This window comes from Dioscorea cayenensis, chromosome 15 (genome assembly GCF_009730915.1).
Source record: "Dioscorea cayenensis subsp. rotundata cultivar TDr96_F1 chromosome 15, TDr96_F1_v2_PseudoChromosome.rev07_lg8_w22 25.fasta, whole genome shotgun sequence".
NCBI lineage: Eukaryota > Viridiplantae > Streptophyta > Magnoliopsida > Dioscoreales > Dioscoreaceae > Dioscorea > Dioscorea cayenensis.
Window position 1 is genome coordinate 14,378,577 of NC_052485.1, and position 16,169 is coordinate 14,394,745.

Below are 16,169 nucleotides of genomic sequence, written 5' to 3' on the forward strand. Positions count from 1 at the left end.
GCATCGAGAAGAGGAGAGGTGCGAAATGAGTCAATCCTCAAAGAAGAGCAGAGGTGAGAGTTCATCTAGTGGTGCACCTTCGCTTGGTTTCTTCGAGGTTCCACCGCCCGCACCAGTGGGCAGCGGAGTTCACTACCTGTCGAGCGGTGTCGTGCAGGATCGCGAGGAACTATGCGACGAGTGTTGGAATTGTCATAAGTTCCATGGAGGACGATGTCGAGAACCGCTGCAGATGTTATCAGGTGTGGACAAGCGGATCACATCGGGACGCAGAGTGTCCACCGCTGACCCGTGGGGACCCTACTCCCGGGACTTAATCCAGTCATCCTACTCGGGCCTAGAGGTTCACGACTGCGGCTCGTGCACTGCACCACCGCTACAAGATCCGTGAGCAGCCGAGCAACACCCCCTCGCTCGGGAGGATCACGCCCGCAGACTAGATCTCGCACTCGTGATCTTTGCCCTGACTAATGAAGAGCCTAAGGGTGAAGCTGACATGATCACAGGTACAATATCTATCTTTTATTTGATGCATGTGTATTGTTAGACTCTGAGTCATAGAGGTCTTTTTGTCGTAAGAAGGAAATTTCGAGGGCTGAAATTTTCTTAAGGGGGTAGAATGTTATACCCAAGTGTTTCATCTGAGATTACTATAGCCCATTTCTATAGATTTTCACTCACATCAGTAGTGACCTGATCCTCGTAGCAAATCGGTCTCATGAGCGACTTGTTCCCGTAGAAGCCTCGGGTTTGATAGAGGCCCTGCACTCGTAGTAGCCCGTTACTCGTAGCAGCCCGAAAAATTTTTCCCTTAAAAACATTTCTTCTTCTTCTTTTTCTTCTTCTCTTCTTCTTTTCCTTGTCTTGGCCGAACCTTCCCATTTTTCTTATTTTTTTTCCGGCGAAGTTTTCCGGCGAACCAAGCATCCTATCTCTTCCTCCTTCACCATTGAGCTTGGTAAGCATAGATTTATGGTTTTATACCGTATTTATTCTTGTATTTTTCCTTGTTTTTAGTTTTTTTCAAAACCTAGAATTTCTCCATGGATTTGCATGTTTATAGGTTTAAATTGAAGCCATTGAATTGTTGATCTTGTGTGAGAATGTTGTAGAAGAAAAATTTGTGATTTAGAGTTGTAAATTGGGAGAAAACCATAGTATAGGGGCTCGGTTTTCTCTGTAGCATTTCCGAGGTTACTCGTAGCACCGGCAATCTTTAGTTGTTTCTTTGATTTCTTTTGGATTAGATTGAAGCTAAAAACCCCTAGGAACTCATTGGGAACCTTTAAAACCTAGTTTTGAGCTAATCTTAGGATCGAATTAGGGTGGTTTGTTAGAAAACTTAGGGTTTTTTTCTTGTTTGTTTGTTTTTGCTAATTTTTTTGTGGTGTTTTTGTTATGCTTTTGGCAAGGAGAAGAAGTCTTGGCTCGAGGCAAAGACTTAGCCGAGGAGTAGCTTACGAGGAAGATAAATTGCCGATCCCGTGAGTGGGAATTATTTAGCATAGCTTTTATTAGAAGAATGCCAATAGCTATATATATATATATATATATATATATATACGCATTTCATGTTTTTAAGTAAGTTTTATTGATTTATACTTGTTTGGTAATTTGGTGAATGATAATTATTGTTGAGGCAAATCTTGGATGTCTCTTTTTGGCTTTTTGTTTTTGTTATCGTGGAAATTGTGATTGATATATGTATCCATGAGTTTGTGAAATCATTATTTTGTTTGAAACTTGAGTTTTTGTTATGGAAATCTTTGATTTGGTGAAATCCTAGGCTTGAAGCAAATTTTTGGATTGTTGAAAGGAAAAAGGATTTCCATGTTGTTGCTTGTGTTGGGACTTGCAAATTATTTTTGTGTTAAAAAGTTTGGGCTTTGCTTATGTGTTTATCTTGTCCTCGTGCAAATGGCCGAGGTATTCTTGATTTATGATCATGGATGGATATTGTACTCCGAGTGGAGTTGTATTTTATTGTGGTGATTGTTTTGGTGATATCCTACTGCAGTAGGCGGTCTTCACGGCCAGCCTTTTGAGGTGGCGTGTCGACCGGCTGATTACTACGAGGGCCAGTTCAGGTGGGAGTGTAGAGCCCTGACTGGATATTCATCGGGTAGCCGGAGTCACCAACCGGTGAACTGATGGGTCAACGTCAAGGGCATGAGTACCTTGGCGGCTCTGAACCTAGCCATGGCCACGGCGAAGGTTTAGAGAGTTTTCTAGACCATGTTATGTTGGGTGAGTGTTGGGTATTGTGTTTATTTATTTCAAACCCATGATATTTTGTTGTTTTACTTGTATTTAAAACCATGTTTTATAATTTTTGTGTTGTAAACCCTAGTTGGGGTAAAAAGGGTTTTCTTGGTATTGTTATGTTGTTTTACTTCTTTTAAAGACTTCTATTATGCATGTTGAAGTTTCTAAACTAGTATTATTTTTGTAAAACATGTATTTTGATGATTTTGTTATTATTTTTGCTGTTGGTGTATTTTTCTGCTAAGGTTGTGCTAACCTCCCCTCACTGAGTAACTTGAGTTACTCATCCCTCTTTCTTCCTCCCAGTCTGTTGCAGGTAGTAGGTGTGACCGTGTGGCAGCGTACTGGGCATTTACTACTATTCTATCATCTGTTGTATTTTCTTCAGTTCATGTATGTTGTTGTTGTCATGGAACATGTTATAAGACCTATGGATCCACTAGTGTGTAGAAAACTTGTTGCATGGTTTAGTATTTAAATACTCTTAAACTTCTGTGTATTACCATTTCCTACTGTTGTTAGGGTTGTTTCCCTGTGTATTTTGTGAACCTCTATATTTCCTGTATCCTATTGTTGTTGTTGTTACTGTCGTTGTGTAACATTGTTTTTTTCTGTTCTATATCTGCGATATGTATATTGTTGAATTCCAGGTGTGTTGATTAGCCTTGCGGCATCCTGAGGGTTGAGTGGCGGGGTATCCCTCCTCGGGATTGCTGCGGCGATTGTCGCGTCCCGTGGGCCCGCGGGTCGGGGCGTGACAGGGTCAGACACAAGTAATTCAGTGGTACACCGCTAGGGGTAGGGTGGTCGAACCTCAAGGACCAAACTTAAAGTACTAATTCTTCTTCTAATCTCTAGTTAAGCAAGATTAGGGTTTGATTTAAAAAGGGAAGATACAATAAGTAAAGAAGAACAAGTGAAGATAACAAGTAAATTAGGATTGAGTGTTTCAACAGCAAGAGAGCAATGACCCAGGATGATTCCTATGAGCTATGGCATGCTGACTAACTTCTAATGCCCACTCGGTACATTGTACGGTTCTTGTGTGTGTTCAAAAGCAATGTCGCATCTATGGTTCTCAAATACACCATGTTTTGCTAGGATATCTGTGGTTTCACACACAACGAGTTTTGCAAACACACGAGGCAACTACCTCCATAGCAATCCACACACCGAGTTTTATTGCTAATTTCGGGCTTGACACGGTCAGAGCATGGTCGTGCTTGGACTATGCTCTCACTGAGAATTCTGAGTGAACTGATTAAGTGCTGGCATGGGATAATCAGTGGGAGTAGTGTGGTCATGTTCTGCCTATGCTCTACCTGTGCATGATCGTGCTTGGAGCCTCCAGAGCGTGCTTCCCCTATTTAGTAGAAGATGCCTCCAGACTATGATTTTCAAGGGGAGAGGCATGGTCATGCTCAGACCGTGCCTTTCCTGAGAGCACCCCCATGCTTAAATGTTTGCTTGGTCATCTCCAGGCTAAATTATTCAAGGGGACAGAGCACCATCATGCTCTGCCGGTGTCAGTCTTGATCACTTTGCAAAATCTTCATTCTTTTACTCGTTTACTCTTCGATTTCACTGCAAGTTGGTTCAAGCTCTTCATTCTTGCACACGAAACAAATATACCTAGAATATCATCTCTTATTCACAAATTTATGCTAAAAGAAAAGAAAATGAATGGATTTAGGTTATGTAAACATGATATGAAATGTACTCATCAAATAGCCCAACACTTGAACATTTGCTTGTCCTGAAGCAATCTCACATCACTCAATAAAGGAAAAGGTGAGTGCATCACTTCTGATATCAGGATAATGGCAAATTCTTAAGTATAGGGAAAACAATGAAGGTTAGTTCAAACAAGAATGCTCAATAACAGGCTACACCTTTACTTCAAAGACATTATGTGTGTGTGTGCACAACCCAAAATTGAGTGCCCATAGTAGACACTGCGAAAATAAAAGAAAACAAAAGATTAGGGTTTTGTACCAAAATTGAAAAATTGAACACATTCCAAAAGAAAAAGATTGGATTAGGGTTTTGTTTAAAAAATAGCAGAAATCCCAAAATGAAAACATAGGATTATGTCTTTGATTTAAAAATAAGAGACATTCCTTAAAGAAACCATATGTTACTGTTTTGATTCAAAACTAATAAATTGAAGAGATTAATAAAAGAAAACATCGGATTTGTGTGTTGATCAAAAGATAGTAGACATTCCGAAAACAAAACATAGGATTTGGTTTTTTGCTTCAAATATAGTAGTCATTCCAAAAATAAAACATAGGATTAAGGTTTTCATTGAAAAATATAAGACATTACTATAAGAAAACATGAGATGGGTGTTTTGATTGAAAAAAAGGAGACATTACTACAACAAAACATAGGATTAGGTTTTGAATGAAAAATACAAGACATTAATATTGGAAAGGGTAGGATTATGGTTTTGATTGAAAATAAAGTGGCATTCCAAAAAACAACTTAGGATTAGGGTTTTTATTAAAAAATATAAGGCATTATGAAAAGAAAAATAAGAATAGGATTCAGGTTTTGTATGCAAAATAGAAGACATTCCAAAAAGAAAATACATGATTAGGATTTTGATTCAAAATTGAAAAATAGGAGACATTTCAATAAGAAATCATAATATTAGGGTTGATTAAAGAATAGAATACATTGCAAAAATAAAACATAGGATTAGGGTTTTGATTCAAAACTGATAAATGACAGACATGAAGAGAACCCTAATCTTATGTTATGTTATTGTAATTTCTAATATTTTTCAATCAAAATCATAATTCTATGTTTTCTTTTCAGAATGCCTACTTTATTTGAATCAAACCCCTATTCCTTTGTTTTCTATTCATAATGTCTCCTATTTTGAAAACAAAATTTGAATCCTATGTGTTTTCTTTGCTTAATGTCTCCTATTTATAAATTTTGACTCAAAACCCTAGCCTATGTTTTCTTTTCGGAATGTCTCCTATTTTTCAATTTTGACTCAAAACCCTAACCTATGTTTTCTGTTTAGAATCAAAACCCGAATCTTATGTTTTCTTTTCGGAATGTCTCCTATCATTTAATCAAAACCATAATCCTACGCTTTCTTTTCGATAAGTATTATATTTTTCAATCAAAACCATAATCCTATGTTTTCCTTTCGGAATGTCTCATATTTTTTAATTAAAACAAGAATCTTATGTTTTCTTTTCTTAAAGTATCCTATCTATCAGTTTTGAAACAAAACCCTAATCCTATCTTTTCTTTTCATAATGCCTACTATCTTTAAATCAAAACCCTAATCCTTTTTTTTTCTGAATGTCTCCTATCGTTCAATCAAAACCCCAAATCCTATGTTTTCTTTTCATAATGCCAACTATATTGGAATCAAAACCCTAATCCTATGTTTTTTTTTTTAATGTCTCCTATCGTTCAATCAAAACCCCAAATCCTATATTTTTTTTTTGAAGTGTGTCCTATTTTTTAGCATTGAATCAAAACACTAATCCTTTATTTTCTTTTTCGGAATGTCTCCTATTTTTGAATAAAAACCCTAATCCTTTTTTTTAATGTCTACTGATTTTTAATCAAAACTCTAATCCTATGTTTTCTTATAGTAATGTTTCCTATTTTTCAATCAAAACACAAATATTATGTTTTCTTTCAAAATCTTACTATATTTGAATAAAAAACCTAATCCTATGTTTTATTTTTGGAATTCCAACTATGTTTTATTCAAAATCCTAATCCTATTTTTTTCCTTATAGTAATGTCTCATATTTTTCATTCAAAACTATAATCCTATGTTTTCTTATAGTAATGTCTCCTATTATTCAGTCAAAACCCTAATCCTATGTATTCTTTTAGGAATGTCTCATATCTTTCAATCAATACCCGAATCCTATGTTTACTTTGCTTAATGTGTCCTATTTATGAATTTTGAATTAAAACCCAAATGTATGTTTTTTTTTTGTAATGACTCCTATATGTTAATGAAAAACCTAATCCTTTCTTTTATTTTTGTAATGTCTACTATTGTTGAATCAACATCCTAATCCTATGTTTTCTTATACTAATGTTTCTATTTCTGCTAATTTTTAACCAAAATCCTAATCCAATGTTTTTTTCTTAGAATGACTCATATTTTTCAATCAATACTATAATCCTATGTTTGCTTTTCTGATACCTCCTATTTATCAATCAAAATCTTAACCCTATGTTTTTCTTTACAGAATGCCTACTATTTTTGAATCGAAATCCTAATCTTATATTTTTTTTATAATAATATCTACTATTTTCTTTATCAAAACCCTAATCCTAGGCTTTTCATTTAAGAATGTCTCCTATTTTTGAATCAAAACCCTAATATAAAGTTTTCTTTTGGGAATGCCTACTATTTTTGAATCAAAATAATAATCATATATTTTCTTTCAGGAATGTCTCCTATTTTTCAATCAAAACAATGATCCTATGTTTTCTTTCTTAAATGTATATTATTATTGTTTGGATTAATAATAATGTGAATAGGATGGTAGACATTAGTATTTTTGAATCAAAAACCTAATCCTATGTTTTCCTATAGTAATGTCTCCTATTTTTCGTTCAAACCATAATCCTATGTTTTCTCATTGAAATGTCTCCTATTTTTTTTCAATCAAAATGATAATCCTATTTTCCACTACAGGTGCATTTTCCACTAGTTTCTTCAGGTCTCCTTTGAGTAGTCTAGTGGACAGTAGAGTTTAGTACCTTCCGGCAAGGTGACAGATATAAGATCATCAAGGACTAAGCAATAAATCTTAAATTGCCACAAGATAAATGAAGGGCGATGTCCAGAGTTGTGAAGATGTTTTCAGTATGGCCAGACATGTCACATCAGGTCATCATGTCCATAGTAGAACCATGGTGATTCTACCCTAGCGCTTGCTCCAGGTCATTCTGATCAGTACAAGGGTACCCAACCTACAACATAGACACAGGGCAATAATACTAGATCCGTAGCTACCAGCAACATCCCTCAATCAAGAGGACCACGCCAACAAACAAGATCTCAAACTAGGATTTTCGCCTTGACCAAGGAAGAGCCCAAGTGTGAACCGGACATTGTTATAGGTATAGTGCCTATTCTTCTGCTTGTTCCATGTGCATTAATATATTCAGGGTTAGAGAGATCTTTCGTTAGGTAAGAAGAAAATTTTGAGGGCAAAATTTTCTTAAAGGGGGTAGTGTGTTATAACTAGTATTCACTATAGCAATTGGCCCTATAGCAGACTGCACTGTAGCAGTCCAGCACTGTAGTAGCCTGAAACTATTATTTAAATCCATTATTTTCCCTTCTTCTTTCCTTCTCCTCCTTTGCTTCTTCATGTCGGCCAAGCACCTAAACCTTAGAAAATTTCCCGACGAGCATTCCCTTCAAATCAAAGCCTCAAACTTCTTCCTCTCAAGCTCTTGAGTGCGTTAAGACTTCAATTTAAGGTTTTTCTTTCGTATTTTACTCGTATTTTTTCTCATTTTTTAAAATCTTTGAAACCCTAGAAATCCCCCTGGATTGGGTTTTTTTCAAGCTTAAATCGAAGCTCTTAATCTTGTGAATCTTTTTTGTGGATTCCTGTCAAGAAATTTCATGATTTGGTGGTGTAAATCAGTGAGAAACCATCATTTTAGGGCCATCTTTATTGTAGCAATTTCTTAGTACTACAGCAGTCATGATATTACAGCCGTACTGTAGTTGGTGAGTGCATGTCATATATATATATATATATATATCTATACCCATTTTATGTATTTATTTTATTTTTAAGCGTTTATTTTTTGTGATTCGGTGCTACTATAGGTATTATTGTGTATTTGTACAGAAAAACAGGTCCCTGTGCAAAAGGACAAGACTCAACGCAATTACAGTGCTAAAAGAGATGAAATTACAGTGTTCCAGGTGAAGCTCAGTATGAGCACCATCGGGTTTCTCTCCCAGAAAATTCCAGGTGATTTTGCGGCAGGCGAAGCACCATTACTATAGTAAATCAACGTAGCCAAGTACTGTAGGATTAGGGTTTTGATTCAAAAAGTCGATACATTCCGAAAAGAAAAGAAAAGAAATAAAAAAATGTAGGATTAGGGTTTTGATTCAAAAAGTCGATACATTCCGAAAAGAAAACAAAAGAAATAAAAAAATGTAGGATTAGGGTTTTGATTCAAAAATAGCAGACATTCTGAAAAAGAGAAAGAATTAGGTTTTTTATTTAAAAATAGCATACATTCCGAAAAGAAGACATAAGTTAGCATTTTTGATTGAGTATTGATAAATTGGAGAAATTATGAAAAAAAAAAATCATAGGATTCAGGTTTTGATTGAAATATTAGGACATTCCAAAAAGAAAAAAATAGGATTAGGGTTTTTGATTCCAATATAGTAGACACTGTGAAAAGAAAAGATAGGATTAGGGTACGATTGAAAAATAAGAGATATTAGTGTTTTGATTGAAAAAGTAAGAGACATTAATATAAGAAAATATAAGATTAGGGTTTTGACTGAAAAATTTGTAGGTAATACTAAATCCTATGTTTTCTATTTGGAATAGTAGAAAAGAAAACATAGGATTAGGGTTTTGATTGAAAAATAATAGAAATTCCCGAATCAAACATAGGATTAAAAGATAGTGGGCAATCCTAATGGAAAACATAGGATTAGAGTTTTGATTGAAAAATAGGAGGCATTAATATAAAAAAATGTAGGATTAAGATTTTGAATAAAAATAGGAATCATTCCAAAAATAAAACATAGGATTAGGGTTTTGATTCAAAAATAGCAGACATTCCGAAAATAAAAAAGAAAGGATTAGATTTTGATTGAAAAATATGAGACATTCTGAAAAGAAAACATAGGTTAGGGTTTTGATTCAAAACTGAAAAATAGGAGACATTGAAAAAAGGAAAACATATTATTCGGGTTTTGATTGAAAGATAGAAGACATTCAGAAAAGAAAACATAGGATTAGGGTATTGACTCAAAAATAGTGGACATTCTGAATGGAAAAGATAGGATTATGGTTTTCATTAAAAAAGGAGAAAACATTACGAAAAGAAAACAAAGGATTAGGGTGTTTCCAAATTGAAAAATAGGACATATTCTGAAAAGAAAAAATAAACTTAGGGTTTTGATTAAAAAATATCAGACATTTAAAAAAGAAAAGAAGAGTTTTTATTAAAAAAATAGGAGACATTCTAACAAGAAAACATAGGTTAGGTGTTGATTCAACACTACTAAATAGGAGACAGTAAGAAAAAAAAAAACATAGTATTCTAGTTTTGATTGAAAGATAAAAGACATTCCCATAAAAACATAGGATTAGGGTTTTGATTCAAATATATTGTGCATGCCGAAAAGAAAACATAGAATTATGGTTTTTATTGAAAAATAGGAGATATTACAAAAAGATAAAAGAGGATTAGTTTTTTTTATTCAAATATAGTACGCATTACAAAAAGAAAAACTAGGATTAGGGTTTTGATTGAAAAATAGAAGACATTACTATAAGAAAACATAAGATTAGCCTTTTCAATGAAAAATTAGCAGACAACACTAAATTTTATGTGTTGTTTTTAGAATAGTAGAAAAGAAAACATAGGATTCTGGTTTTGATTGAAAGAGAGGAGATAATATGAAAAGAAAAATAGGATTATGGTTTTGGTTGGAAAAATAATAGGCATTTCGAAAAGAAAACATACGATTCCGATTTTGATTGAAAAATATGAGACATTACTATTGGTAAACATAAGATTAGGGTTTTGATTAAAAACATGAAAATTTGGGGAATTTCCAAAACAAAAGATAGGATTAGGGTTTTGACTCAAAAAAATAGGAGGCATTTCGAAAATAAAATATATAATTTGGGTTTTGATTCAAATGTAGTAAGCATTCTCAAAAGAAAACATATGATTAGGGTTTTGATTGAAAAATAAGAGAGATTACTATAATAAAACATAGGATTATGGTTTTGATTAAAAAATAATAGACATTAAGAAAAGAAGACATATGATTAGGGTTTTAATCGAAAGATATGAGACATTCCGAAAAGAAAATATCAGATTAGGGTTTTGATAAAAAATTAGCAGACTTCACCAAAACAAAAGATAGGATTAGGGTTTTGATTAGAAAAAATGAGGCACTCTAAAAAGAAAACAAAGGATTATGGTTTTCATCCAAAACCGAAAAATAGGACACATTTCGGAAAGAAAACATTGGACGTGGGTTTTGTTTCTAAAATAGCAGACATTTCTAAAAGAAAGGAAGGATTATTTTTTTTAATTGAAAATAGGTTATATTAACAAAAGAAAACATAGGATTAGGTTTTTGATTCGAAAATATCAGGCATTCCAAAAATAAAAACTGGATTCGGGTTTTGATTAAAAAATAGCAGACATTCAAGAAAGAAAAGAAAGGATTACGTTTTTTTATTAAAAAATTGGAGCCTTCCGAAAGGAAAACATAAGATTAGGTTTTTGATTAAAAAATAGTAGGCCCCTAAGTAGGAGACATTAAGTAAAGAAAATAAAGGATTAGGGTTTGAATTAAAAAATAGCAGATATTCACAAAAGAAAACATAGGATTAGGTTTTTAATTAAAAAATAGGAGGCATTCCAAAAAAAAACTTAGGAGTAGGGTTTTGATTAAAAAAGATGAGACATTACGAAAAGAAAAATAAATGATTAACATAATATTCTGGTTTTGTTTGCAAAATAGAAGACATTGCAATACAGAAACATAGGATTAGTGTTTTGATTCAAAACAAAACAAAAGAGACATTTCAAAGAGAAAATATAGCATCATTAAAAACAAAAAACATAGAATTAGGGGTTTGATTAAAAAATATGAGGCATTATAAAAAATATAAGATTAACATAGGATTTAGGTTTTGTTTGCAAAATAGGAGACATTCCGGAAATCAAACATGGGATTAGGGTTTTGATTTAAAACAAAAAAATAAGAGACATTTCAATTAGAAAAAAATGGGATTAGTGTTTTGATTAAAAAAATAATAGACATTCCAAAAAATATGAGACATTTTGAAAAGAAAACCTAGGATTAGGGGGTTGATTGAAAAATAGGAGAAATTATAATAAAAAACATAGGATTAGGGTTTTGACTAAAAACTGATAAATAATACACATTAAGAAAAGAAAACATAGTATTCGGGTTTTGATTTAAATATATTAGACAGTTCGACAAGAAAAAAAACATAGGATTGAAGTTTTAATTGAAAGATAAAAAACATAGGATTAGGGGTTGGATTTAAAAACCAAATCTTATGTTTTCTTTTGGTATTGTCTACTATTTTTCAATCAAAACCCTAATCCTATGTTTTTTTGTGGAATCCCTACTAAATTTGAATCAAAACCCTAATCTTATGTTTTCTTTTCAGGTTGTATCCTGTCTTTAAGTCGAAGCCCATATCTTATGTTTCCTTTTTTCAGTGTCTCCTATTTATCAGTTCTTAATCAAAACCCTAATCTCATGTTTAGTTATAGTAATATCTCCTATTTTTCAATCAAACCCCTAATCCGATATTTTCTTTTCAAAATGTCTTATATTTTTTAATTAACACCCTAATACTATGTTTTCTTTTAGGAATGTTTACTATTTTTGAATCAAAATACTAATCCTAGGTTTTGTTTATGAAATTTCTCATATTTTTTAGTTTTGAATTAAAAACCTAATCCCATGTTTTCTTTTGATAATGTCTCATATTTTTAAACCAAAACACTAATATTAAGTTGTTTTTGGATGCCTCCTATTTTTTAATCAAACCACTAAAATTATGTATTCCGAAAATAGTAGACATTCCCAAATTAAAACATTGGATTAAGGTTTTGATTTAAAACCAATAAATAACAGACTTGAAGAAAACCCTAATCCTATGTTTTCTTATAGTAATATCCCCTATTTATCAGTCAAAACCCTAATGCCATCATTTCTTTTCGGAATGCCTAATATATTTGAATCAAAACACTAATCCTATATTTTCTTTTGGGAATATTTCATATTTTGCAAATAAAATAGAAATTCTATGTTTTCTTTTCTTAATGTCTCCTATTTATCAACTTTGAATCAAAAACCTAAACTATGTTTTCTTCTTGCTATATATCTTATTTTGCAGTTTTGAATCAAAACCATAACCTACATTTTCTTTTCCGGATGTATCCTATTTTTCAATCAAAACCCTCATCTATGTTTTCTTTAGTGATTGTCCGCTATTTTTCAATCAAAATAATAATCCTATTTTTTTTTTTTCAGAATTCCTACTACTTTTCAATCAAACCCTATTTTTGTTTTCTTTTTGAAATGTCTTTTATAATTTAATAAAAACTCTAATCCTATATTTTAAGACTATGTTATTTTTTCGGAATGTCTCCTATCTTTCAGTCAAAATAAGAATCCTATGTTTTCATTTCTTTATGTCTCCTATTTGTTTCTCTTGAATTAAAACAGTAATCCTATGTTTTCTTATACTAATGTCTCTTATTTTTCAATTAAAACTTTTTCTATATTTTTTTTGTGGAATGTCTCCAATCTTTCTATCAAAACCCGAATCCTGTGTTTTGTTTTCAGAATGTGTCATATTTTTCAGTTTTAAATTAAACCCTAATCCTTTGTTGTTTTTTTGAAATGTCTCGTATTTTTGAATCAAAACCCTAATCCTTTCTTTGCTTTTTGGAATTTCTACTATTGTTGAATCAAGACGATAATCCTATATTTTCTTATATTAATGCCTCTTATTTTTCAATCAAAACCATTATCATATGTTTTGTTTTAGAATGTGTACTATGTTTAAATCAAAACCCTAATCCTATGTTTTCTTTCTAAATGCCTACTATATTTTAATCAAACCCATAATCCTATGTTTTCTTATACTAATGTTTCTTATTTTAAATTCAAAACCCTAATCCTATGTTTTCTTATAGTAAGTAATGTCTCCCATTTTTCAATCACAACTATAACCCTATGTTTTATATTTAGAATGGCTACTATATTTGAATCAAAACAATAATCCTATGTTTATTTTTTGGAATGTCTCTTATCTTCCAAACAAAACCCGAATCCTATTTCTTTTCTTGATGTCTCCTATTTTTTAGTTTTGAATTAAAACCCTAACCTATGGATTGTTTTCGGAATGTCTCTTATTTTTCAATAAGACACCTAATCCTTTTTTTTCTATTTGGAATGTCTGTTATCTTTTAATCAAAACCCTAATCCAAAGTTTTCAGTTCAGTATGTGTACTGTTTTTCAATTTTGAATCAAAACCCTAATCCTTTGTTTTCTTTTCGGAATGTCTCATTTTTTTTTAATCAACACCCTAATCCAAAGTTTTCATATAGTTATGTCTCCTATTTCCGCTAATTTTTAATCAAAACACTAATCAGATGTTTTCTTTTCAGAATATCTCATATTTTTCAATCAAAACTTTAATCCTATGTTTTCTTTCACAATGCCTCATATTTTTCAATCTATACACTAATCTAATGTTTTCCTTTTAGAAGCTCTACTATTTTAAAATCAAAATAATAATAATATGTTCTCATAGTAATATCTACTACTTTTTAATAAGATACCTAATCCTAGGTTTTTCTTTTGGGAATGCCTCCTATTTTTGAATCAAGACACTAATCTTATGTTTTCTTTTGGGATGTCCACTATTTTTTAATCAAAGAACAAATCACATGTTTTCTTTTTGGAATGTCTCTTATTTTTCAATCAAAACTCTAATCATATGTTTCTTTTTCGGAATGTCTACTATTACTGATTAAAAACAATAAGATTCCGATATGACACATAACTATTCTTGAATCAAAATCCTAATCCAATGTTTTCTTATTGTAATGTCTCCTATTTTTCAATCAAAATCCTGATCTTATGTTTTCTTTCCCGAATGCCTGATATTTTTTAATCAAAACCCTAATCCTATGTTTTCTTTCTGGAATGTCTGCTATTCTTGAAAAACTACCCTAAACCTATGATTTCTTAGTGTCCTATTTTTCATTCGAAACTCTAATTCTATGTTTTCTTTTTGGAATATATTTTATTACTGTTTTGATTAAAAACAATAAGATTGTGATAGGAGACATTGCTATTCTTGAATCAAAACCCTAATCCTATGTTTCCTTAGAGCTATCACCTAAGATGAGTGAAAGCCACACTTGAGTAGTCAAATTTTGGGCATCACAAATGTACATTTCACAACCTACCAGGGGAAAAGGCTACCTCTAGGGTGTATGAAGCTACTACTCGTTGAATTTGGTTTTGTTTTAATCTCCTGTGACTGTGGGGAACATAAGTTAGGGTTTTCAAACACACACGCACTAGGTTTGGAAGTAAGAGTACAGTCGTTCATGTGTATTCATGTTTTTGGTAACACCCGTGCTTACCCTTTGTTTAAAATCTTCACCACCTTCTTCTGGAGATCAGAAGCATTGCGCTCATCTCTTTTGTTATTGGGTGTTTGGTGATTGCTTAAGGACAAGCAACGACTCAAGTGTGGGGGTATTTGATGAGTGCACTTTTTATACATGTTTTCATGCCTAAATCTATCATTTTACTTGTTCTCAAGTTTACTTTTATGCATGAGCAATGCTAGTTTGGGTAGTTTTGTTATATGTGCAGGAAAAGGGGGCTCGATGCAAGCTGGAGTGAAATCGTGAAGAAAACGAGTGAATATTCAAAAAAGAGTTCAAGTACTCAAGCTGAACACGGGTTGGACACCCACTGAATATTTCAGCCTGTTGTGATCCAGCAAAAAGTCCGTGTAGAAGGGCGCAACCCAAGCCTAACTCGGTTAGGTCACGATAGTGTCCATGCCACAAAAAACCAAGGCCAAAGGCAATTTTATCGAAGAATAGGAGACACGCGCTGGGTACTTCTGACACGCTCGTATCACATCATCGCACGGTCAATACATAACCGTGTCAATTCCACTGAATCTTCCAGGCGGTGGCATGCCATTTCAGTCATTTCCTCCTCGACATGACATGGTCGGGACACGCTCATGCGCTGACCCTGTTGAGCCTGAATCTCTTCTTTTTAACTCCGGTTTTTAGGATTTTCTCTTCATCTTTGTTCAGAGATCTTTTTCTCCACCTGGAGGACACTGATGAGAGCAAAGATCAAGCTTATCCACACCTTCTAAGGCATTAAGGAGGGAGTCGGAAGTACAAGGGAAGTAGTGCTAGCACACGGAGCTCGATATTGGAGGCAAATCTCAAAGAGAAGGGAGTCATGTCTTCTTTATTTAGATCTAGTGTTATCTCCTCCATGTTGTACCCACCCATGAGGGGCTAGCTAGCCATGGTGCCCCAGGGTGGGAACTTTGTCGCTTTGTATGCTTAAACACTTATACTCTTCTTGATTTACGGAGTCCTTTTGGTTCTTGTGTTAAATCTTGTATTGTAAAATTTGAAGTACTTGATTTGCATAGTTGCGTAGGTAAAACTTGATGGTGGATTGTCACAGTTGATGTTGCGCTAGGCAATGGCATAGCTTGGTGAGCTTGAATCCAAAGTTGTCTTTGTAAAACTTGACATAATTGATAGCCTTAGCTGCAATATTACCTTTGAGCACAAACTAGAACCTAAGAATGTACCTGGTAAACCATGAGAGTGAGTGAGCATCACTTAGTGCTTATGAAACACCCTGTGGCATTGTTCTCTTGTTGTTGACACTTAATCTAGTTGCCTTTTATTTTCATCCATTCCCTTCTCCTTTTCTTCTTTATTTTCCCTTTTAGTTGAAGTAATCTTGTCACCAATTCATTCTTCACTAGAGATCAGAGTTGAGCGAGTACTTTTAGTCTTGTCCATGAGGTTCGACAACCCTACCCCTTACGGGGTACCATTATATTACTTA

At 33.1% G+C, this 16,169-nt stretch overlaps 1 long non-coding RNA gene across 2 annotated transcripts; it reads left to right on the forward strand.

Annotated features, from left to right (window-relative positions):
• The first annotated feature begins 453 nt into the window (after positions 1–453).
• Positions 454–2,621, forward strand: LOC120276681. 2 transcript variants are annotated; one of them, XR_005541353.1, is made up of 3 exons: positions 454–506; positions 1,413–1,484; positions 2,572–2,621. It is a non-coding gene; the product is annotated as an uncharacterized LOC120276681 (long non-coding RNA). The 2 variants fall into 2 exon arrangements; XR_005541352.1 differs by lacking the exon at positions 454–506 and adding an exon at positions 924–958 and having other exon boundaries at positions 2,572–2,609.
• The last annotated feature ends 13,548 nt before the right edge of the window (positions 2,622–16,169 follow it).